The sequence below is a fragment of the Crassostrea angulata genome, chromosome 2, assembly GCF_025612915.1.
Source record: "Crassostrea angulata isolate pt1a10 chromosome 2, ASM2561291v2, whole genome shotgun sequence".
NCBI classification, from domain to species: domain Eukaryota; kingdom Metazoa; phylum Mollusca; class Bivalvia; order Ostreida; family Ostreidae; genus Magallana; species Magallana angulata.
Window position 1 is genome coordinate 68473169 of NC_069112.1, and position 24227 is coordinate 68497395.

At 34.4% G+C, this 24227-nt stretch overlaps 1 protein-coding gene and 1 pseudogene across 1 annotated transcript in view; one reads left to right on the forward strand and one right to left on the reverse strand.

Moving 5' to 3' along the window:
- LOC128173527 (uncharacterized) overlaps positions 1-24227 on the reverse strand; it is a 145470-nt gene that overhangs the window by 75217 nt on the left and 46026 nt on the right. The gene's annotated exons all lie outside the window — the stretch shown is intronic.
- Positions 1262-17202, forward strand: LOC128173559 (twitchin-like; annotated as a pseudogene).

Below are 24227 nucleotides of genomic sequence, written 5' to 3' on the forward strand. Positions count from 1 at the left end.
CGCAAGATTCAATGCATTTATGTCGCACAACGGTCGCTCCGAATCGTTCGAATTTCATAGAGTACTTTTTCATATGCGATTAGTTTGGCAACAGTTTGCTAACTATATCTATTTTTTCGGTCGCTTGAATATTATGTCGCTTCAGCTCGTGCGCCAACTGTGAAAAGGGCTTTAATTAATTTTGAAGGTTTAATTTTTAGGGGCTTTACAGGTATACGGAATGGCCATCAATGTTCTATTCATTTTCTTTATTTTTCCATATTAGATTGATGCATTTGTTTAATTTTATCATTGATATTTAAATTGAGATATTAATATGCAAATGTGTTTAAAAAGTTACATAATATGGTAAATGAAAGTGAATTCTATCATGTATCAAATTCTTTGTGAAAAGAGACAAATGTTTATATACAGATGTTGCTAATGAAAAAGAAATACATTTTCTAAGACTACATGTAATTAGGGAGCATGAACGAGTACACATACATATCGTCAGCTCTTAATGTTGTTAATGCAATATTTGACTTTCCAAGAAGCGCAGTTGACAATGCACTTGCTAATCACTGCTGCGACCTGAGTTCGATCCCCATGATCGACTGTGTTTGGATGTGAAAGGGTATGGCGGTCGCCCGCTTGGACACGTGGGTTTTCTCTGGGCACTCCGGCTTCCTCCCACGTCAATTACCCGCTCGCGCTTACATCCGTGCCAACAAATAATAATATAAGTTGTAAATCAATTGTTGTAATATAAATAAAGTTCATTTTAATGCAATACTCTGGAATATAAGTGATATAGAGATTTTGGACGCGTTTTAATGGGGTGTTCAATTGATTGGGTGTATATGGATTTGTGGAGTTGTATTGAAAGTGTGTATAAAGATGTTCACTTGAACGTGTGTTTAAGAGGTGTTCAATTGGATGTGTAAATCGAGTGTTTATTTAGCTAGCGCCAAGTCAAGGTAAAGAAAAGTAAAAATAGAAGAAATTGCAACCGATCATGACAATCCTGAAACAAAAATGAGTTCAATGGTGTTTTTCGTTTTTAATTTGAGTGAGTACAAATGATAGTGTCCATTTGGAGGGTGGGGAATGCAGGTGTTGGATTGGCACCGCTTACACGTATGTGTGTGTGTGTGTGTGTGTGTGTGCGTTCGTAAACACTGGCAACTGAGAGCCGACGTCAGGTTACACAGCAACAACTGAGAACACAAAATTCAAGTGAGGACAAAAATCTGGTCCTCAGTTGAATTTCACCTTAGAAATGTTTAAAATCATGCCATAAACCATATATGTGAAAATTGGTGCATGGACCAGTTGGAAGTATTTTTCCGTTTTGTGTATGTTGTGTGTGTATAATTATCAGCCCGTCAGCATGGCGGTATACACACCACGAAGGGTAACACGCATGCGCGGGTTAAAACGGAAGTTTACATTCTATCTGGATCATATAAGCGCTTGAAAACATACAGATATCAAGGACGATCAATGTCGCGTAAAAAGATAAAGGTAAGTACTATTTGTTTTGGTTTTTTAAAAATAGTTTATCGCATAGTGTGTGTTATAAATATGTTAAGGAATTTATTCAACAAACGGAAATTTACATCCATACTTGTTTTTTCGATTAAATTGAATCATACCTTCAGTTACAAATACAGTGCAAGAAGCCGTGTATGATCGATACAAACTGGCCATGGTATAATGGTAAATTATTTCCAACAGTATAAGTCAGTATTTACTTAAAATCGTTAATATTATACATGTACATAAACCATCACATACAATTTCATACAACTAACTAAAGACGTCACAACAAAAATTGCGCAGGGGTGTTAAGGAAGCATATGGAATCTGAGTTACATGTAATTCCGTGAAATCACAAACCTTACTTATTATGTACATATTCAAATATCTAAGCAACGAAACGTAGACCAAAAACAAATAAAAAATACTGAAGACAATTTTTTTCAGAAATTAGATTGTATTACGTAGATTTACACATTGATGACGTCATGACTAAAAGCTGAATGTTGTGTGAATTTGGTCGGAAAGCATTGTAAACATATTCAAAGTATAACTAATCTAAGAACTCTAATAAAGTATTGTGGTGTGATTTATTGAGAATTGATCATAAGAATACTTGGAGAGATGTTAGTTTTATCAATCATTCGCTAAAAGGTATGTAAATTTGCTTTTATTTCTCGGCCAGGCTTTCCTCTGTCGTTGTTTACGATATAAAAACCCGACTAGAACAACACTACCCCGTATTTATTGAACTTGATATTTAATACGTATCGATAGTTTAATCAATGCTTAAATTGAAAAGTGCTGCTAGAATCTCATGTTGTGTGTTGTTTTGATCCAACATAGCGTTTTCCGTGCAAACGTTTTAAAAGTTGGGAAGGTTTTACGAGAGCTGGATGAATAGCTATTTAATTGAGAAGAACATAGGATTCTAGCAGCAGTTCATTAAACTGAGATGTTTTGCTTTCACTTGGTATGTTTATTTTAAATTGGAAACGGCGGGGTAGTGTTGTTCTATCTCATTTTATGTTAAGGAATATACGTAAGCTATTTATAGTTTTCACGTGATAATGCACCAATGTGGCAGTAACGTACTGCTCGATTTTATTGCACTGACATCTATTTTAAAGGATAACATTAAGTTTTTGATCTTATTCAAAATAGTTATTTAGTTTCACGATTTTGAATATAGCAGTCAAAATGAGACGCTAAATTGCCCATATGCTTCCTTAACACCCCCGCGTGCTCATTATCCTCTATAGGCATCCATATTAACAGCCATTGTCTTTGCAGGATGATCATTGTATTCATTTATTACATACAGACGATGTGCAATTTTCAGAGCAATATTAATGAATGTGTTATCAAACGAAAAGCTAGATATGCACAATAAATGTGCCATACAAATATTAATTGCATGGCGTTAAAGAAAATATCCAATGGCATGTAAACATGAAATCAGCAAGTACTGGGGACGTGTAGAGGAAAATAAAAGCAATAATTTCATTTTAATTAAGAAGTTGCTAACCTAGCTATTATGACATGAAAACGTGTTATAACCATTATAGTTTGTACATTGTTGATTTTGAAGTAGTTTGTACTATGTAAACACAATATATCAACATCATTTTCCCCCAACACCCCTCCCATAAGTAAATTTTAGATCCGCGCCTGTTTGTTACATTATCATTACATCATACAACTTATATATGAATTAATATGATATCCCAGAAATTTGTCCTTTTTTAAATGAAAATATATCAAAGAATCAATTTAAGCTATAAATGCACAATCAATATAACATACCAATTGCAAGGCGTAAACGATTATTAAATGAAAAGATACTAACGAATTTTAAACACATATATAACTATAAAGACTCAACAAAAAAAACCGCACATTGTAACCGCTGGCAATTGGAAAAAAATGAAGGCATTGCAATTAGCGTCAATTATCAAAATTTAATTATGTAATGACTATAAGTATCCATCATTATATTTTTTGTGAAATATACCGTTGTGTATGATTTTAATTTTTGTGATTGATTATTTCATTCATTCTTTTTTTCTTTAAGCTTTGCAGCTCATCAGATTTTACAAATTAAACATATTAAAGTACAGAAGTGGGTATTTTGCAGGAGCCCATATTACATTGTACATACATAAATATGAAAAATTGACATAAGTACAGGCGAAAAAAATAAAAAAAGAACAACATCTACACTTAATTACATATATCGTTTCTTAATTTCATACTATAATAAATGTATTTGCCGAGGTTACACATATCTTTAAAATTTTCGTTATTAAACAATTGCAACAGCTTGAACATCGATGGTTTCTCATAAAAATACTTTTTAATGTATTTTTGACGGTATTCAATATATACTGGACACACTAAGATAAAATGGAATTCATCTTCAACATAATTTTTACATGAAAAGCAGTTCCTTTGGGCTCTTTGTGTATTATTGTACCTTCCAGTTTCGATAGCTAAACGATGTGAGGACAATCTTAATTTTGATATACACTGTTGAAATTTTACAGGAATTGACTTTCTAAGGTAATATTGAAGATAAAATCCATCCACTATTTGTGGTGTATCTTCTCGTCTGAGGCTTTAACTAGGGTTTTAATGCGTACAGTTTTTTAAAACACAATTTAAATAAATCATGACTTGCCTTTAATGTTACAGTTTAATTTATATAATATTATAATAATAATTACATTTAATAATATTGCTGTTTTCATTTTTATCTGTCTAAACATTTGCATAAATATAATAACATGTGCATTAATAAATTATATTATGCCAGGCGCGGATTCCACTAAAAAAAATAAGGTCGTGAAGGATCGTAGCGGCTACGTGGGGCTACGTTCATGTACATGTAGCAGCTACGATGGTGAACAGAAATCTAGACAAGCCACTACGTGGAAATACCTAGCTTACATTTTTAATGCTAAGCATCAAACTCGAAATTGCTACCTCAGTTACCACTTTGTACCAAACTTGATATTTATCCTATTTAGTTATATTTAGTTCATATGATAAGTTATTATGAATTTTAACTTGTACTGTACGTTATATTTCCGCTTGAAATTAACAAAATATGTCGGTTTAATAAATGGTTGGCTGAATTTAAAGACCTAGCGGCTAGGCTGGTAGCTTATAGTAATGTTCAATATACCTAGATATCCATATATATCCATATCCATATGTTCATTCGCCCTAAAACGCGTTCGCCCTTTGACGCCGTTCGCTCTAATTTCCGTTCGCCCTGAAATGTGTTCGCTCAAGGCCCGTTTGCAATATTGAAATATAATTTTAAAGCGATTTTTTGTAAATAAAGTTTCAAATTATATGAGATAAAAAACCGCATTCAGTGGATTCAACACATATTATAGTGTCCAGATTAACCTACGTGTAGCTGCATGGCCAACTTAGAAGATTAATTATTAATTATAAATAAGATTCTTTTGATAAGATTAGGGCTATAAAAACTTTTATTCTGAATCAAAAAAGCCGCTGCTCGTATCCTCATTGGATTAAATTGTTTTCAAAACAAAGCGAACATATAGAAAAAAGCTTTCCATAATTTTCAGTTTAAATTATTAACCATTAATTAACACTATCCACTGTTAAAAGAATTACGTCTTAAACATTTAAAAAAAGAGTACTTTGATTTCAGTTAAAGCCAGTTATTTAAAGAAAATTTAGTTTTATTGAACAATTGTAAACATTGTTAACGGAATTAAAAACATAACATCGATGATAAATGTTGGATGAAAAAGATAGAAAAATGGAAACTTCTTTATTTTCTTTAACTGACTTTAATTGAAATCACAGTATTCTTTTTTTTTTTAAATGTTTAAGACGTAATTATTTCAACATTGACAAGCAAAAAAAAAAGACGTAATTCACTAATCGTTATATTGCCTATTTTGTTGATTTGCACCCCCCCCCCCCCCCCCCCCCCCCCCCCCGATGCTACGTTCCTTTATGGCGAACGGACTTGGGCGAACAGGTAGATGGGGCGAACGAACCAGATACCTTTTTGCGCATGCGTTAAGGATCATCAAAATGGCGAAAGTTGACTGCATGTCATCTTTCCAACTAGTAAACACTAGGTACGAAACACCTTACAATACTTTTGCAGCTAGAGCCGTTGGAAGGTATTTATCCTTATGTTTGCCTGTGTGAAGGGAGGTTTAATCTATTTTTGCCGAAACGATCGATTCGGTAGGGGTACCATCCTGTCATGGGTCCTGCATGAAGTCCACTCGTTGACGTTGAGAGGATGTACCCAATCCTTCGTCGTTTTTAACCCCCCTCTCTCTCTCTCTCTCTCTCTCTCTCTCTCTCTCTCTCTCTCTCTCTCTCTCTCTCTCTCTCTTTTTGACGAAGCTCCCACTGGACATATTGAACCATTGAATGTTGTGATGCTCTAACCGTCAGGATTTGTTATACACAATTTTGGTGTAAATTAGAAAATAATGTTTGAAAAAACTTAATTTTTAGCTAAAGAAGAAACCCATTTTCACAATAATGAGGCTTATTGTTATTTCTTGCATAAACCCTTGACAAAAGTTGAGCTCATGAGACACATTACCCCATCATTAAAAATAAAACACCGAATGAAATCGCAGCGTGTATTTGTTCTTTACATTGTTAAAGTTTAAAGGCCGAACATTTTACAAACGCCCCCTTTTTTACCTGTACAAACTTCAAAATGATGCCGCTTGTCAATCAAGTTTGAACGATAGCACCCATTTCGATGGACGTGATCGTCCGAGCGTGATCTGGCCAGGTCCGCTGATTTCTGTTTGCTAGCAATTAACAATGTTATCTTTGATATCTTCCGTCACGTATAAAAAAGGGGAATTAAAATTGAACTTTTAACATTACCAGTATTAACATTGTTTTATAGAAAATAAAAGTCAGTAATTGAAAATATGCAATTTATATTTGTATGTGACCTACTAAATTCCACGAAGATGCATAAGCAGTTCCAAAACATGTAAAAAAAAAAAAAAAAAAAAAAAAATTTAAACAATCTTATGAGCTACTAAAGCTGTATTTACTGGAAATACACTCAACTAGAACTTTTTGCACGAAAACATCACTAAATGGAAAACAAACTCCAATAATACTGTCATCGTAAAAAGGCTGAATATAGTGGTTTGAATTCTTATACAATTATATTTATTAAAATTGACTCCCTAAACAATGTCAAGTGCTAAACACAATGTACTGAGTTACATTTTTAGAGCAGAATTAATTTAATGATTTTTTTAAATTGTACTTTACACACGTGTAATTCGGACAATGCGTAACATTTCCATAAAAAATTGCTTCATATCATTAGAACAACAACATATTCAAACTAAGACCAATTCTGACTGATTAATTATTAATATTTATTAGTCCCCTACAGGTTTTCACCGGAGGGGACCATAGCTTTCCTCTGCGTCCGACAGTCCGTCCGTCTGTCTGTCTGTCCCACTTCAGTTTTCCATACTTTTTTTCTTTATGTGTTTGAGGAATAATATGAAATTTGCTGAACAGCTTCAAAATGTCAAACTACAGATCAAGATTACACTTTTGTAGTGTCTGGTTGACATATTTTCGAGAATTTTTTAATGTTCGGGTTCGATATTCTGCATAACAGTGCATTGTTTTTACAATTTCCACAAACCGGTAGGGTTCTATATATAGGGTATTGCTTATGCAATACTCTCAGAATGCTTGTTTCCTGTGTATTAATTCGCTTCTTGTGTTTAATGATTAGCAGCGTTCACGACCGCTGGTAGACTGCAAGCCCAGAGGCTTCTACACCTCTAGAAATTAAGCCCCGCCCTCACCTGAGATTTACCACCCGGTAAAAATGTGTGGCCTTTAAGGACAATCAAGTGGTATAAACATTATTATGTTCCCCCACCCATAACTACTATTTAGACTCATCTATAAAAGTTATCTAACAGTTTCTTGTTATTCGACAGAATGATAAGGGTTTTTTTCTGTTTACTTTTTTGATCATCAGTTTAAAATTTGTGATTATACACAGAGAAAACTGTTTTATAAACTACCGGGATTTACTATAATCTCTCAATCTTTGCAGTGTGGAAAACAGTAAACAAACAAAAAAATGGATGTACGTGCTTTAGCATATTGAAAACCATGTCAAGAAAAGATCGAAAAAGAGTTAATCCCATTGAAGAGTCAAGGAAATGGAGTGAAAAGAATATTGATCCACCAGGATTTAATAGAAGTTTATTTGAGAACAAAGGTAAGGAAAAATTTTTGAATTGCCCTAAATTAAACTTCTGAATTTTGTTTGGAGACCAATCTAGTTGGTATTATTCCTCTATTGTGAGTTAAATATTTCATGAATCCTATTACTTTTGCGTGCTTCATGGTTATCAACAGGTATTACTCCATATTATCAATAAATTCTGCTATATGGCCCGCTGATAGCTGCACAAATATATATACATTAAATTTAAAACCAAGGAACTTCATTTTCCAAGGAAGTACATGTAATATTGAATAAAAAATTCAGTTGACTATAGTGACTACTGTGGATTCATCATTGTTGAAGAACATTTTCGGTATTAAAATTTTCACAGAAGATGTTCCTAAATTAGTTTAAATAGTCCAAAACCATGTGGAACTTTTTGTGTGCAATAAATATACAATTTTTGCATGGGTGGAACTGTAGCTCTACGGTCTGTCAACCTGAATTTCACGTGGAGCTACTGTTCTGCAAAAATACAAAAAATTTCTTTTGTACAAATTCTTTGACATGATATCAGTGCAATTCATCTAATAGTATATACATGTACATATGACAATAACATATAAATTGAAATCAACAATTTCTTTATAATTTCCATGTAGCTTCCTGTACGCTTATATTATGTATTATAGGCAGAGGAGTCAGAACAACTGTCCGCAGAAATGCAGGCGACTTTTTGTTAGTGTATACAGGAAAGGTTATAACAACGAAGGAAGGTGAGAACTTGGAAGAAGGGTTCTCATCTGGCTACAGATTTTGTTTACAGAGATTTGTGGTAAGTGTCTAGATTCTCATGAAATACTTTTTTGTTTTCTTACGTACCTAAATATATGGATATTGGTTTAATGCCAGGCCATGGCTTAATCAAGTATAGCTAAACATATTTGGATGGTTTTATGGTGGTAGTCAAGGGTTCCAGCAGTTGGAAAATTCAACATTCAAAGATTTTAGAAAAGTGAACACCTTTATTTGTATTGACTAAATAATGTTGTCACAGAGATAGCTGTCATTTCTCTTATGGTAATTAATTTAAAACATATATTTTTCCATCACTGAGTCTCGCAAAGACAAATGAATCTATTTACAACTTTTTTTACATCATCCCAGAGGGAAGTCAAATTACATACTTTATTCCTGTGCACTGTTTGAATCCTAAATAAAAACCCCCTCTCTGTTATACTACTCTGGCTCCAATCGATGACTATGTCAGATCATTAGCTTCAATTAATCTATATATTGATAAACTAGTTCCATTTCTACATCACTCTAACTCTATAAAAATCTTAAAAGGCCTAAAGAAAAAATAGGTTTGTTTCCGCTTTCCCAACCGACCCTGAAAAATACTGCTCTCAAAACTTTTTTTTTGCCATTTTTCAGTGAGGGTGTTAAATTTTCATTATTTTTTCAGATCATCAATTTTTTAAAAATTTAGTCAGAGAAACGTTTGGACAAGTCTGTTTATTACATCAACGTTGAAAAAACGCTTGAAATTAAAAATGGCAGGACATTCTGCAAACAATAGCACCCATGCAAGGCTCCGATTATCAAAAGCTAACTCATAAAACTTGACCACTCTAGACGTTAATTTGCTTCATTCTTAATTACCCTAACACGTATAGCTTGAATTGTCTGAATAACGCATTCTAAAATCACTATAATAATTACAACTAATACACTAAAATTTACTCCTCATCACATACATGAAGAAACATCACAACTACTAGTATACAACAGTCTGCATAATATTATAATAATTAGAGTGTTGTGTTGTGCAGTACTATGCTTATATATAATAACCAGGAATTATTTGCATGCACTTGCTTCTTGTTTGTGTGACAGAGAAAGAAAAAATATAAAAACATTGTCATCTATCTGAAATGCATGTTAGGCCTTACAGTACTTAAGTACTGTAAGGCCTAACATGCATTTCTGATAGATGTATATATTTTTAAATTTTTAACATGTCTTAAAAAAAATTAATCTATAATAGTTTACACAAGCCTATATTATTTTTATTTCTTTGATTTAAACAAAGGCTCTATCCAACTTTTTACTAAAGAAAATGAGTTATTGTAGTATATTATAAACATATATTTTGGTATGAATCTTTTATTAATGGAAGCAATTAATTTAACTCGATCATTTATAGTGTTGATGCATCAGAAGAAGATGGTAGATTGGGAAGGCTTGTGAACCATGGGAGCAAGAAAGAGATCAACTGCAAAATGAAATTAATAGGGGAAGTGCTATGTCTTTTTGGAACCAGGTATTTACAAAATAATTTTGCCTGTTTACCGTGTACTAGGCTTACTTCGGGTGGTACTGAATTAATTATCATGTTTAGGCCAACATTTTTTTTATTTTTAAGTTATTGAACCCAAAAGTTTTAAGTCCCATAGGAGGAGAAAATGAAAACAAAAAAATATTTTTTCAATACATGATCAACATTATTCTGTCATGTACATTATATAAGTTTCACTGAAAAGATTTCTTATAACTGTGGTATTTCTCACATTGGTAAACATATTGAGTAAACATATATGGAAACAGGCTCTGTATATTGTTGAAGCACAAATTTTTGTGGGGTTGAAATTTCGTTGTTTGATAGCAAAATAATGTTTTATTGAGATTTAATTTCGTCATTTTAAGAATATTTTAAATGTTAACTATCTGGTTTAAAATTCTCATCTCCCCCTTGGCAGATTCAGTGTAATTCATATAATGCCATATTCTTCTGAGTTATTTATTGTTCTTGAAAAAACACAGTTGTGTTTATAATGGCAACAGCAATACAGCATCACTTTAAAGTATGTCACAACAAATACCGAAAATAAATTTCTCTTCAGCTCATCCTGTAGGTGCAGGAAGTAATAGATAACTTGAGATACATGGTAAAAATTGCCAAATGTATATATCTTCCTCAAACTAATTTTTCTGGATTTGTGCAATAAAAGCAAGTATCACTTTGCGCCGCCGTTACTGTGAATAAGCTGAATAAAATGAACAATTTGATTGGATGCCCTGAAAAGTCATTATTAATAAGCAAGTTATGTTGAAGTTGGCTAAATCTGCCCAGGGGGAGATGAGAATAATGAATCCGACATTTGGCTAGCGAAGATGCTATGTCTTCCATGTTATGGTATTTTGATATCATTTCAAACTGGTCCAATGTGGTAACAATTAAAATGTTAACAATATATCAAATCAATTTTTTTATCGGTAAATTATAGTACGTGTAGTAACATTGATGTCCATTCTAAAGGGGCATTATGTTGCATGAAATTTGATTGTATTATTTGACAAACAGTAACCCATCATAATGAATGTCTTATACAGAAATATGGTCACTAATTTTGAATTGAATTAAATCGAAATTGATTTAGAATGAACCGAATATCAAAATTAATTTTGTCGTGAATTGTAATGCATTTGTATCATGATATTTCACCCCTATTGTCCTTATACATGTTATACCCTGTTAACAAGTGTATAATGAAATGTACTTGTTTAAATAAATTAAAGTAATTGGTTACAAAACTTTAGTTGACTATCAAATTTTACTATTATTCACAACAGAGATATACATGAGGGAGAAGAGCTATTATATGACTATGGACTCAAGTCTTATCCATGGAATTCTAAGGTACAGTGAAAATTTGCTTTTAAAAGTTGGATTTTGATAACTTATAGGTAAATCCTCCATCACAAGGATTAGCTGGTGGCTGGCATATTCTTTAAAAATAAATAGTCAGATTTTGTATTATTCATTGAATGCAAATCAATTTATTTAGGAGAAAACAAAACCTAGTAAGTCTAGCTTAAATTGTAATATTACAGTGGTCTTTATTACTGACAACATTCCTTTATAGCTCACCGAGACGAAGTCAAGAGGAGCTTATGCTATACCCCTGGCATCGGCATCCGGACCTGGTTAAAGTTTTTGTTTCAGGTCCTGTATCTAAGCTATTACTTGTCCTGTCTTCACCAAACTTGCATGGATGATGCATATTGACCTACTTATGGACCTGAAAGACTTGGATGCTGAATATGGGTCCTAAATTACAGATGCTGAAGGAGGTTAAGGTTTTTGGAACAGGTTAAAGTTTTTGTTGCAGGTGCACTTTGATAGCAATATATAAGTTACTCCTGGTCCTAACTTCACCAAACTTGCATGGATGGTGTGTCTTATTATACTGATGCACCAGACAGGCTTGAGTGCTGAATCTGAGCTATAGGTTTCGGATGCTGGAGAAGTTAAGGTTTTTGGAGCAGGTTAAAGTTTTTGTTGCAGGTGCCCTTTGATAGCAATATCTAAGTTACTGCTTGTCAGTACTTCACCAAACTTGCATGGATGGTGTGTCTTATGATACTGATGCACCAGGCAGGCTTGAATGCTGAATCTGAGCTATAGGTTTCGGATGCTGGAAGTGGTTAAGGTTTTAAGAGCTGGTTAAAGTGTTTGTTGCAGGTGCCCTCTGAAGATAATTTCTTAGTTACTACTGGTCCTTACTTCACCAAACTTGTATGGTTGGTGCGTCTTATGATACTGATGCACCTGACAGGCTTGAATGCTGAATCTGAGCCATAGGTTTCGAATGCTTGAGGAGGTTAAGGTTTTTGGAGATGGTTAAAGTTTTTTGAGCAGGTGCCCTCTAATGTTATGTCTTAGCTACGCCTAGTCCTAACTTCACCAAACTTGTGTGGATGGTGCGTCTTATGATACTGATGCACCTGACAGGCTTGAATACTGAGTCTGAGCCATAGGTTTCGGATGCTGGATAAGGTTAAGTTTTTTTTAACAGGTCACATGTTAATAACATAGATAATAGTACTATTTCAAACTTATATAGTTGATTAAACTGTAATATGAAAGAATCGCAGAGGAAGCTTCAGATGCAGAGCTTGATCTCCATTATCAAGGATGCTAAAAAATATATCTTAGTTATTACAGGTCCTAACTTCACCAAACTTGAATGAATGGCGTCTTATAATACAGATGCACATGATAGGCATGGATGCTGAATCTGAGCCTTAGGTTGTGGATGGATGCTGAATCTGAGCCTTAGGTTGTGGATGCTGGAGGAGGTTAAGGTTTTAATTGCTGGTGCCCTCTGATGATGATATCTTAGTTATTACTGGTCCTAACTTCAACAAACTTGCATGGGTGATGCGTCTTATGATACTGATGCACCTGACAGGCTTGATTGCTGAATCTGAGCCATAGGTTACGGATGCTGGATGAGGTGTAGTTTTTTGGAACAGGTCACATGTGTAATAGATGATAGCTTGCATAGTTGATTTAACTATATTATAAATGAAATGCAGAGGTTGCTTCAGATGCAGAGCCTGATCTCCATTATCAACGATGTTAAAGAAATCTCCTACCTCAATTAAACCTGCTTGATAGAAAGATGAGGTTGTTGTTAAATGATATAACATGATTCCTATGATTAAGTATTGTATGATATGAAACACTATTGTTTAATATGATACAATATAATATCATATGTTATATTGTAAAAAGTTATATGATACAATATAATATTGTATAAATTTTTTTGATATTTTATGATATGATATTGTATCGATCATGATATTGTTCTGTATAGTATTGTATATTATGATACATTCTACTACAGTTATTGCCGAGATCAAAGAAATGCCTCGGACATTATTCTTCAATATACCACGAACGTCATCAGTGAATTATCAGATCAGAAATACCTATTTGTCTCGCACTGATCATGGAAGTACAACTTCAAACCGTAAAAAGTTTTAAAACCATGTCAATTTCATGTGTTAGTTCCAGTCAAAACAATGTGTATTGCCTCAAATCTTTATTTTTAAGAGATCAATGCGGCTGTTCCTAGCACCTCCCTAACACATTTTCACTGCGTGTTTTTACATAAAATATATAACGTGCAGTAGTAATAATCGTATTAAATTGCCCTTAAAATATTAGGAATGTGATTCAAAGGTATTTAATAAATAAGTGAAGAGTATTAAAATCCTAAGATAAAGTCTCTCGTCTGCATGTGATTCCTTTGATCGATACACATGTAAACATTACTAACAAAACCGTTGGGGTTACACGGAACAGCCGTCAAAATGACCTAGATCGTCTCTCTATAGGAGAAACGATCTGTAGAAATACTGGGCTGTTAGTAGAATAGAAATAAAGTTTTTGTTTTCGTGAATGTTGCAGGATAACCTCCTCGGTCTCGAAATGTTGTTTGAAATATAAAAGCCTCAGCTTTTATATTTCAAAACAACATTTCTCGACCTCGGAAGTTATTCTGCAACATTCACGAAAACTCGTACTTTATTTCTTAATCCATGAATATCCAAGATCATAAAGTATGATTTTCATATAATATGATAAAGGTGGTCTCATAAAAGTGATGTCTCATAAGGGTGATGCCTCGTCTCGGTGAGCTTTGTAATCTGTGATTACCTATGTTTTTATATTCTAGGAACATCTGCATTTTTTGCAGAATTATTGGTTTTTTCGTATTGTTTTACTTTTAAATTAATTTACTAACCAGTGAGATGCCCCTAATTCAAACGAGAGGGGGGATATACTGTTTTATCCATCTGGGTCTGTTTGTTCATCTGTCTGTATGTTAGTAACAAATTTATGTCACATTCTTCTTAAATTGGCAACTATTATTTATACAGTTGCTTGAGATTTTAACACACTCATTGTATAGGCATATGACATATGGTGGGAGTCGTTTTTGTACAAATTAGATGTCACTTTCCTATGAAATGACAAATGTATTCTTAGACTTGAATTTAAAATAAATTTTCATTACAGTTTTCTCAGAAATTGCTCATCGCAGATGCGAGAGTTTTTAACACATGTACTCTTTGTTTAGTGGTAGGCATTCCATTTAATGGGATTCATTTTTGAGCACATCTAATGTCCACTTTCTGTTACATTATGACTGTGTTTATTTTGTATATTCACATCAGGGTGGGGTATAACTAGTGAGTATTGACTCACAGATTTCTTGTTGTTTTAGACAAACCATCTGCCCCTAAGGGACCATTCAGTGTGTCCAATCTCACTGCTTCATCTGCTGACTTAGAATGGAAGCCAACAACAAAAGATAACGGTTCTCCAGTCACAGGCTATGTTATTAAGTCCGGACCTAGCACCAGAGCAAGATGGAGCAAAGTGGCCAAGATGGATGACAACACCACCAAATACTCTCCCAAAGACCTCATTGACTATATCTGTTCAGGGTGTCTGCTGTTAATGAGGAGGGACAAGTCTCACCACTAGAGACCAAAGAACCTGTGAGACTTAAGAGGAAGATAGGTAAGAGCCTACATATGTTGAAATGTATGCTTAAGTGTGTAAGATAATGTATGATTACTGGTTAAATATCTTTGTTTCTCTTTAGATGTTCTATCTTCACCAAGACAAGTCACAGTGTCTAAACTTGGTCCCGATTTTGTGACACTTGATTGGAAATCACTGTTTTCAGACGGAGGCTCCAAGGTGACAGGGTATGTGGTGAAGCAGAAGAGAGGCTCTGATGGTGACTGGGAGTAGGTTGCCACTCTAAAGGCCATTGAGACGTCTTACAAGGTCCCCAAACTTGATGAAGACCAAGAGTATTTCTTTTCTATAACTGCCCTGAACCAGAATGGACAAGGAGAAACCTGTGAACTGGACACGTCTGTTGTTTCAAAGAGACCTCCAGGTAAACTTGAGCTAAAACTCATTGTTTAAGCACTTCATACACTGTATTTACAAACTTGGTGTATGAATAAGGCTAACCAAATTTTTGTATTTACATGATCTTTGATTAGGTCTGCCTGCTCTGCCATCAAAAGCACTGGGTTTATTTAGTCTGTAACAATGCCATTTCATGAAAACGTTTTCAATACACATCATGTATTTTGAGTACTTTGATTTTTTTCTGTCGTTGAGATTTCTTTTCAAATGCATATAAAAAGTGTATTTTATGTGCATTTTCAGAAAAACCATCGCCACCAGTTGGTCCAGTCATACTCTCAGACATTCAGAAAACCTCTTTGGTGTTAGCCTGGAAACCCAGCAAGAATGATGGCAGATCTCCTCTAACAGCTTACTATATTGAAATGAGGGACCCTAATAATGGATCCTGGTCTGCAGTCACCAAAGTGACCCCAGACATCACCAGCTACTGTTTCTTATGATTTTGTTTTAAGATTGTCTAGAAATGGTGTTTGGAACTGGAGATAAAGAAGATCCTCCAAGCAAAGAACTTAAAAAGCAAAGAGGTATTTGTCTGAATTAAAACAGAAAGTAAACAAAAAACTAAAGTTTAGCTTCTGCCATACAAAATAGCCACGCAGAGAGTAATGCATGTTTATGTATTTTTGAAGCTGGATTTTATGTCAATATGTTATTTGATTAAGGCAGTTGAACTTGTAAGTTGTAATTTGTTGTGTTACTTCCAGGTTTTAAAAGAATAGGTGGAAAAAGAAAACCTAATGGACAGCAGCTGAAAAAGCAGCAGTTAAGAGGCAAATGGGCCAGTTTTTAAATCTAAGGACCCTGCCAAAAAAACATGACTGTGACCTGGCTCTTCAAAAAGAAGAGAGTTTGAAAAATCGAACCTGGAAACAAGTCAAAGACTTTGTTAGAAATACAAACTTGAAGCTACTTAAACAGTAGGATTCAAAAATGAAATGTATGAAGTGTTCAGTGTAAATTGACTTGTTTCTATAATGAAAAGAAATTTTATAATATTCAGAACTAGAGACAGATCAGAAATGTAGTATATGTGCATTGATTTACTTGTTAGTTTTCTAGAGAGAGAGACAGAGAAGCTTTTGCTTAAAATTTGCTTCAAAAGTAATTTTTAGTATCTTTAAAATGATTTTGAATATTCATTGTAATAGTGGTTGTCTTATGAAGAAATTTTTATGACAAGTAAAATAAAGCTGTAAGCTCCTGTTAGCCTTCATGATACACATACACCTGATAAAAGCCTTTTTATAGTGACAGACTTGGTGTCTCATGTATATCATGTTGGACTGCCTAGTGACATGAATGCTAAAAAATTGATGAAAATAATGCCAGATCTTAGCTGTTATATACATGTATTTAATGATCTTTCCATATGAAATATTTACTACATATATGTACAATATCCTTAAGGATTTAACCATTTCATGCTCTGTTTTGCATGTACATGAAGTTAAAATGAAGGTGAATTTGGAATGATAAAGATCTACAGCAGAAGCGTAGTTGGCTAAGCTATTGTTAATTACGGTAAATGAATTCAGTCAATGTTATCTATTTTATATTAAGAATGAATTTGCTATGCTTAGTGTTCAATTAGCTCTTGTTGATAAAAGAAATGTTATTAAAGTTGTATTTTGCCATTTAGTGTGATTTTCGTTTTGATTTCTTTTTAGGTCATTCTTTTTAAAACTAGTAAAGAAATGCATTTATTTATAATAATTTTTAGGTATAATAAAGTTTTGGGGATATAGGAATCACCTTGTCTGTCTGTCTGTCTGTGCAATCATTTAGGTCCATATCTTTCTAATGGAGGAACATTACAATTCCCCACTTCACACAAAGGTTGTTTACAACCTGAGGGTGTGTTGTGATCTTGACCCAAGGTCATTTGTGCAGGAAAGAAAATTGTATAATTTGTGTCTGGTCTTTATCTTTCTTATGGAAAAACAAGGGAAGTCCCTACTCCATAAAAAGATTGCATATGACCTGAGGGTGTGTCATGATCTTGACCCAAGGTCGTTTGTGCAAGTTGAAGGTCACTCCAAAAAATTGCATCATTCATGTCTAGGCCATATATTTTGCAATGGATAATGATTAGAAGCTGAAACTTGACACATGGATTGCCTGTGACCTGAAAATATGTCATGACCTTGAGCTTTTGTCATTTGTGGTTCAAGGTTACTGGAAGGAAACTGGTGTATCCATTAATTTTTTGATCAAGACGAGTAAATTCTTCATTAATACATTAGGCTTTTAATACCCCGCAACTTTGGTAAATCATATTTACCGAGTTCCTTCCCATATTGAAACTGCCGTTACTATTCCATAACATTATATGATTGCCTAAAATGTCCTGCTTTTGTTACTATACCCCAGGGGTATGGTGTTCCGATGGGGCCCCTTCGACCTTCGCACTTTCGCCTTTAGGTCGAAGATGCGAGAGTACGAAGTTGCGAAGGCGAAAGTGCGACGGCGAAAGAGCGAAAGTGCGAAGATGCGACGGCGAAGATGCGAAGGCGAAAGTGCGAAGGCGAAGGAGCGATACTACTTTTGCTCCCTCGCCTTCGCAATTTCGCACTCTCGCCTTCGCACTTTCGCCTTCGCCTTTTTTGATAGCATTTAGAAAGTCTCGGTCGATTACATAGAATTTGATGAAGGCACCGTACTCGCAAAGGTTTTCCGATTAATCCATGATATAATTGGTACGCATGCGCTAAGCCACTGTGCTTACTATGAATGTTTATAAATATTAAAATGTGTATATGTGACATTTATGTTTACCAGTGCTCGCTATGCCTAATCGTTATATACTCCATATAAAATGTAATGTCCGCCATAATGTATACATATGCACTTCCAGACCCCTGTCAATTACCAGCTGTCTGTTTACCGTAGATCAAACACAGTAACATTCTAATTTCATTATGCGACACTCCTTGCTTATGTATGGATCTAGAGGGGGAGAGGGGGTCCGCCCCCCCCCCCCCCCCGGAAAATTTAATACTAATAACTTCACACATGCAGTAAAGGGGGAGAGAGGGTCCGGATCTCATCCCCCCGGAAAATTTAATTTTATTAATTATGTATAATAAAATCTCCAAAATATGTCTCGGAACCTTCCCCCACCCCCGACAAATATAATAATTTATCCACCCCACCCCCTAGAAAAAGTTATGGATCTGCGCAGGCTGCTGAAAATAAATTCTAAAAAGTTCATCGTCTGCCTCAGATGTCCTTTTATACAGCTAAAATTGTCTTTAAACGATAGAGAGCTCCACAATTATAAAAAGGCGAAGGCGAAGATGCGAAGGCAAGAGTGCGAAGATGCGAAGACGAGAGTGCGATAGTAGTATCGCTTCTTCGCCTTCGCAATTTCGCCTTCGCATCTTCGCGCTTCGCCGTCGCATCTTCGCACTTTCGCCGTCGCAACTTCGCACTCTCGCACCTCGACCTAAAGGCGAAAGTGCGAAGGTCGAAGTGGCCCCATCGGAACACCATACAGGGGTGCGTTTTACTACAGAACTAGCGACTAAGTCGTAAATCTGTTAAGTCTCACAAAATGAATCTCAACAAATGGAATTGTTACGTTAACACTCCTGTCAATATTTCAATATTTTAGGTACAGTGTATTTTTTTCTGGCATTAACTTAAAATTCTAAATAAATTTTGCATTATTTGCACTTTTAATTTTGGTCATATTTTTAAAGTTCTTTTGTTAAGCGCGGCCTTTTATATTTCTGTGTAGAACAGCAAAAAAAAAATTCATAGCGGGGGAACAAACCTTATCATTTGTGAGCTTGCTTAAAGTATCGCTAATTTAACATGAAACTGTCATGCGATGAACTATATATCAATGCGTAAATTACAAGAAATTTAGAGATTACGTAATAAAATTTGTATTGTTTATAGGCAGATGACGACCTATTACAGACTCTAGTCTCGTAACTTTTGCCCAACGTTTTAATCTAAGTTAAAGGAAATCTTTTATGAAAATATATATATTTACATACATGTACATGTATTATGAAAAAAAGTACTTGGGCTTACAAGATAGTGCAGATGCCCATTGGTTTAATCACAAAATGCAATTTTTAAATTTCTTTTAAGATTTACTTTTATAAATTCAATTGCAAACCTCTAGGCTCTTCAGTGGATTAAAAATTGTAACAGTATTAATAATAATAACCACATTTTAATGTGCATGGTCACAGCTCGGCTGGGTAAAGAACAAATAACCATTTTTTAGGCAAAATTCTTTTGCCTGTGTGTGTATGTGCAATGAAGTCCTCATTTGTCCGCGTGTGTATCAAATTGGCCTTATTTGACTGTGAGTATATTAAAGTACCCATTTGACAATTTGTGTATCAATTTGAGCTCCACCCATGACTCCATGAGTGATCATAAAGTTACGCATGTTTATGTCAAACGAATTAAATCGACGCTGTCGATCAAACCGGTACTTAAAATGCATGTACATGTTGTACATGTACTTTTCCAGCACACAATAGAAAAACTATTCCGGAAAAATAAGTGAACTATAGGACCAAAAGATAAGCCATGGTTTGCGTAATGAAATCACATGTATAATAAGAAAAATCTTCTAAACGTCAACAACCCCCCCCCCCCCCCCCGTAATTTGCAAAAGAAATTAAAGATTTTCTACACATTGAGGTTTTTAAATTCTTACTTCCATGCAGTATAATAACACATTGCCTTGATTAATATAGCAGGGGTATGTTGTTTACATCGATTTCTCATTGCTCATTTTGAGAGCCTGTTTTCTACATGTATATGAGCGCATTTATTTTAATGTTTCAAGTTTTCGTAAATATGGTTAATGAAAACAGTTACATTAATCATTCACATCCATGGAATAAATTGAAACAGCCGTGCGTTCATTTGTTTTTTATTTAAAAAGTGCAAAATCTTGTGTGCGTGTCTCTATTAGGTGCCTTGTTTACGAATTTCAACCCGTCTTGCCCTCATGAATAACAATCACGTGCACGTGATTCAACTCTATTCACATTCACGCTTTTAGCATACCTATTCCACATCGTGATCGAAAATCAAATCACGTCATGTCTCGTCAAAATCCTTTTTGTGGGTGCAGTTTGATGCATTGGATAAGGAGGACCCTAACAAATATTGGTACTGCCAGTTCAAGTCTGGAGCACGCTTCGTGAGCAGCTGTGCGCATGTTGCATAAGTACTCATGCTGCATCAGTACTGTTGTACACAGAAATTCAGAGACATGCAATGTACTTCAGAGTCAAAATATGCCCGTTAGTTTTCTGGACTGTACCTACACTGATTTTTTTTAGAAGTGATAATACTGATATTCAATTACAATTTTTTAAAACGATTTATTCCCTATACAAAGAGCGTAGTTCAATTTAGCCGCATATTTGTCGGAACACTCAGATTTTTCAAAATTATATGCTTAATAAAATAAATTCTAGAAATTCACGGAAATATAATAAGATCTAATTATCTCTTAAGAAAAAAGGGTTCTGTAAATTATGGAAAATATTGTATCCATTGTCAGGCGTTCTGTTTACATATTCGATTTGCATTTTAAGCGTACATTTTAATCCAACGAATTATTTGCCGTTAAATAATTTCAAAGACATCTCGTAAGTCAAGCAGTAAAAACAAAATCTAAATTTCTATTATACTCTGTCGGTCTCAAGCTTAAAAGGGTGAGGTAGGTTTTAGATTGCTTTCTTTGGTATCACTTAAAGAAATGATACATGTATACACCTCGAACACACGCTAATATACTCATGCATACTATTCGCACGCTTGAATGACGCCCCGCCTTTTTATTCAAATAATACAATGACCTACATAGCAGTAACAGCTAAGTTTGCACTGAAGTATACAATTTTGTGATCGGCTTCGGTCGATCACAGTGCATCCGGCAAACTTAACTATCTGCGCATACATAACGTCTCGCGCTACTTTATTAACTATGCTATGTCAGCTTCGTATTAATCCTTATTCGATACTTTTATAACTAAGGAACTTTTTTTTTTGTGCATTTATCTTGACATTTAAACATTTATCAATTTACACAAAACATTTATCAAGTTATACACAATGATTCAGAATTTCACTAAATGTTTATATTTCTGTCCATGCGTAAGCCGAAGCACGACCTTGCTATTTCGGACCCCCCCCCCCCAAAAAAAAATATAAAAAATAGTGGCGTTTAAAAAAGGGAAAAGATCGCAGTGTTTAGAGGATTCATTCTTTGCAAAGAAATTCGTGTATGAAAAAACATTGTAAGAAAACTATGATTTTTGTTATGTTATGATACAGCATAACATTTAAGCCGCATTATGTTCTTTAATAATTTTTTTATAAGACACTAAGTTCAAAATAAGAATAAGATAAAAAAAAACCACATGAATCCAAAGGACGGAGGATCGCTCTTCTGCCTTCGACTTTCACTCTTTCTTGTATACTCGAGCTTTGCGGTCGCATCTTTGCAATATCGCAAATTCATACCCGCATGAATCACCAAAGTAAGCATTTTATTGTTTAAGTTAAGGTGGTATGGGGCACCTGGCGATATTAATGTGAACAAAAGTACATTATAATCAAAATGCTTTCATCGGTTTAGAATTTTTAAATTGTACAATATTTGCCAATACGTTAATTAAATTTTTTTGGAAAGGTAAAAATTGTAAAAGCCTCAAAGGATACGAACTCATGACGTACAGATTCGCAACCGACGCTTTAATTGATTGCGCTAAGCTGTTAGGTACATACTTGTGAAAGAAAACTTATATAGAATTAAATTGAATTTTTTGTTTATTTCGATAGGAAACACGTCGCAATATGGAGGTGTTCCATACCACCTTTATGTAAATATAACCACGCGGGTTATGTATTTTTTCTCCAATGTCGCTTCCTTCATTCCCGCGTAAATCATCAAAGACAGCATTATATTGTTTAAGTGAAAATAATAAATAAATGTTTTCACTATTAATGCACAGCGACACAACCTATAATAGCCGCCCCATGACCATAAACTTAATCACTGGTGAAATCCGTGCATCATTCACTGAATGGTTGCAGTTATCAAAGTTGTGCGAAAAGTACCGATGATATTGAAGTGATAATAATCAGCTGCAGGCATATAGCGGGGGGGGGGGGGGGGGGGGGGGGGGGGCAGGGGCAACAGAGATTTTTTAGGAAATATATAAATTTGAATTTGGAGGCATCTGCCCCCCCCCCCCCCCCCCCCCCCCACACACACACACATACTTTGTAAAAAATGGTATGCATTTGGAAATGAACAAAATAAGCACTATAATGCAAGTTTGAGTAACTTTCAGACCCGATTGGCGAATTAGGTTTTTTTTGCTTGTGAATTGTGAAGTCTGCTCCCCCCCCCCCTTCCACACAATTTCAAAAAAAAAAACGATACTACGTGCCTGAGCTGTGTGTATATTTTTTTACCGTAATTTAATGTGTTTTTCAGTTATGTACTCACGAAGCGATTGGTAGTGGACTTTGGTTACTAAATCAGTTGGCAGTGTGTGTACGTATATTAAAGTCCTCATTTGACGGTATATGTATCAATTTGACCTCATTTGAGAGTGCATGTATATATAAGAGTTTTCATTTTGACAGTACATTCTCTAAAAAATTTACGTTCGATCTCCGTGCGTTCAGTCGAGCGTCGTTAACCGTGCGCTCTCCGTTCACAAAGCGCTCGCGCTTACCGTTCATAAGGCGTTCACCATTCGCTCACCGTGCGTTCAACTTGTGTTCTCAAATCGTTCACTCAAAGTTCATTAGTCATTGTCATTCGGAACTCCAAAGTGAAAAGATCGTTCTCAGAAAAAAAGAAGATATGAAAACAGTTGTATGCACGCGATGAAATCAAATTGAATTAATTCAGCGAGATCATCAGAAGCTGGAGTAACTATTGTAAAAACTAAAAACTTAAACCTACTACGAATTGTGCCGATGTCATATAACATCAAAGCCTGCCTTCAAAATACGCTAAATGCACATGTATTCGGGAATTCGTTACTCGATTGACGAGGTACATTGTTTTGTTTTTATCTTCATAATGCTTTATTTACATTATCATCTGCAATACAAATGAATGTAAAATGAATCAAGTTTTCCAGTATGTCCAAGATCCCAGCGTGTTGTTAATTTTTAATAAATATGACGCAATAAAGAACACGTAAAATAAAGAGCCTTGAAAAAGATACAATATTTTTATAATTTATATTAAAGAATGATATATGTTTAAGTATATTTTCATATATACAATAATATGCAATGCAGTTTTAAGATATTTTTAATAGCTCGCAAACATATATCGGTAAATAAAATGGTGTTTTTTTTCCGCGATCTTGTCTTTTTTTACTTCTTTGATATAATTCAAGGACCGATTTAAAAAATAATCTCATAAAGAATTTAAAGTACAATACATGTATTAAATTTATATTCTCTAATATTTAATGTATAGTCTAAAAATGTGCTTCTTTTTAAAAATTGTTCCCTCCCACGACAGGAGAGAGATAAAGAAAGAGAGAAAGGTGTACATAGAATTTAACATAAACGAACATGTATATCAATTACACTATCTCATCACAATTCATAAAATTTCAGTTTACATAAAATTAATCGTTTAATGATAAT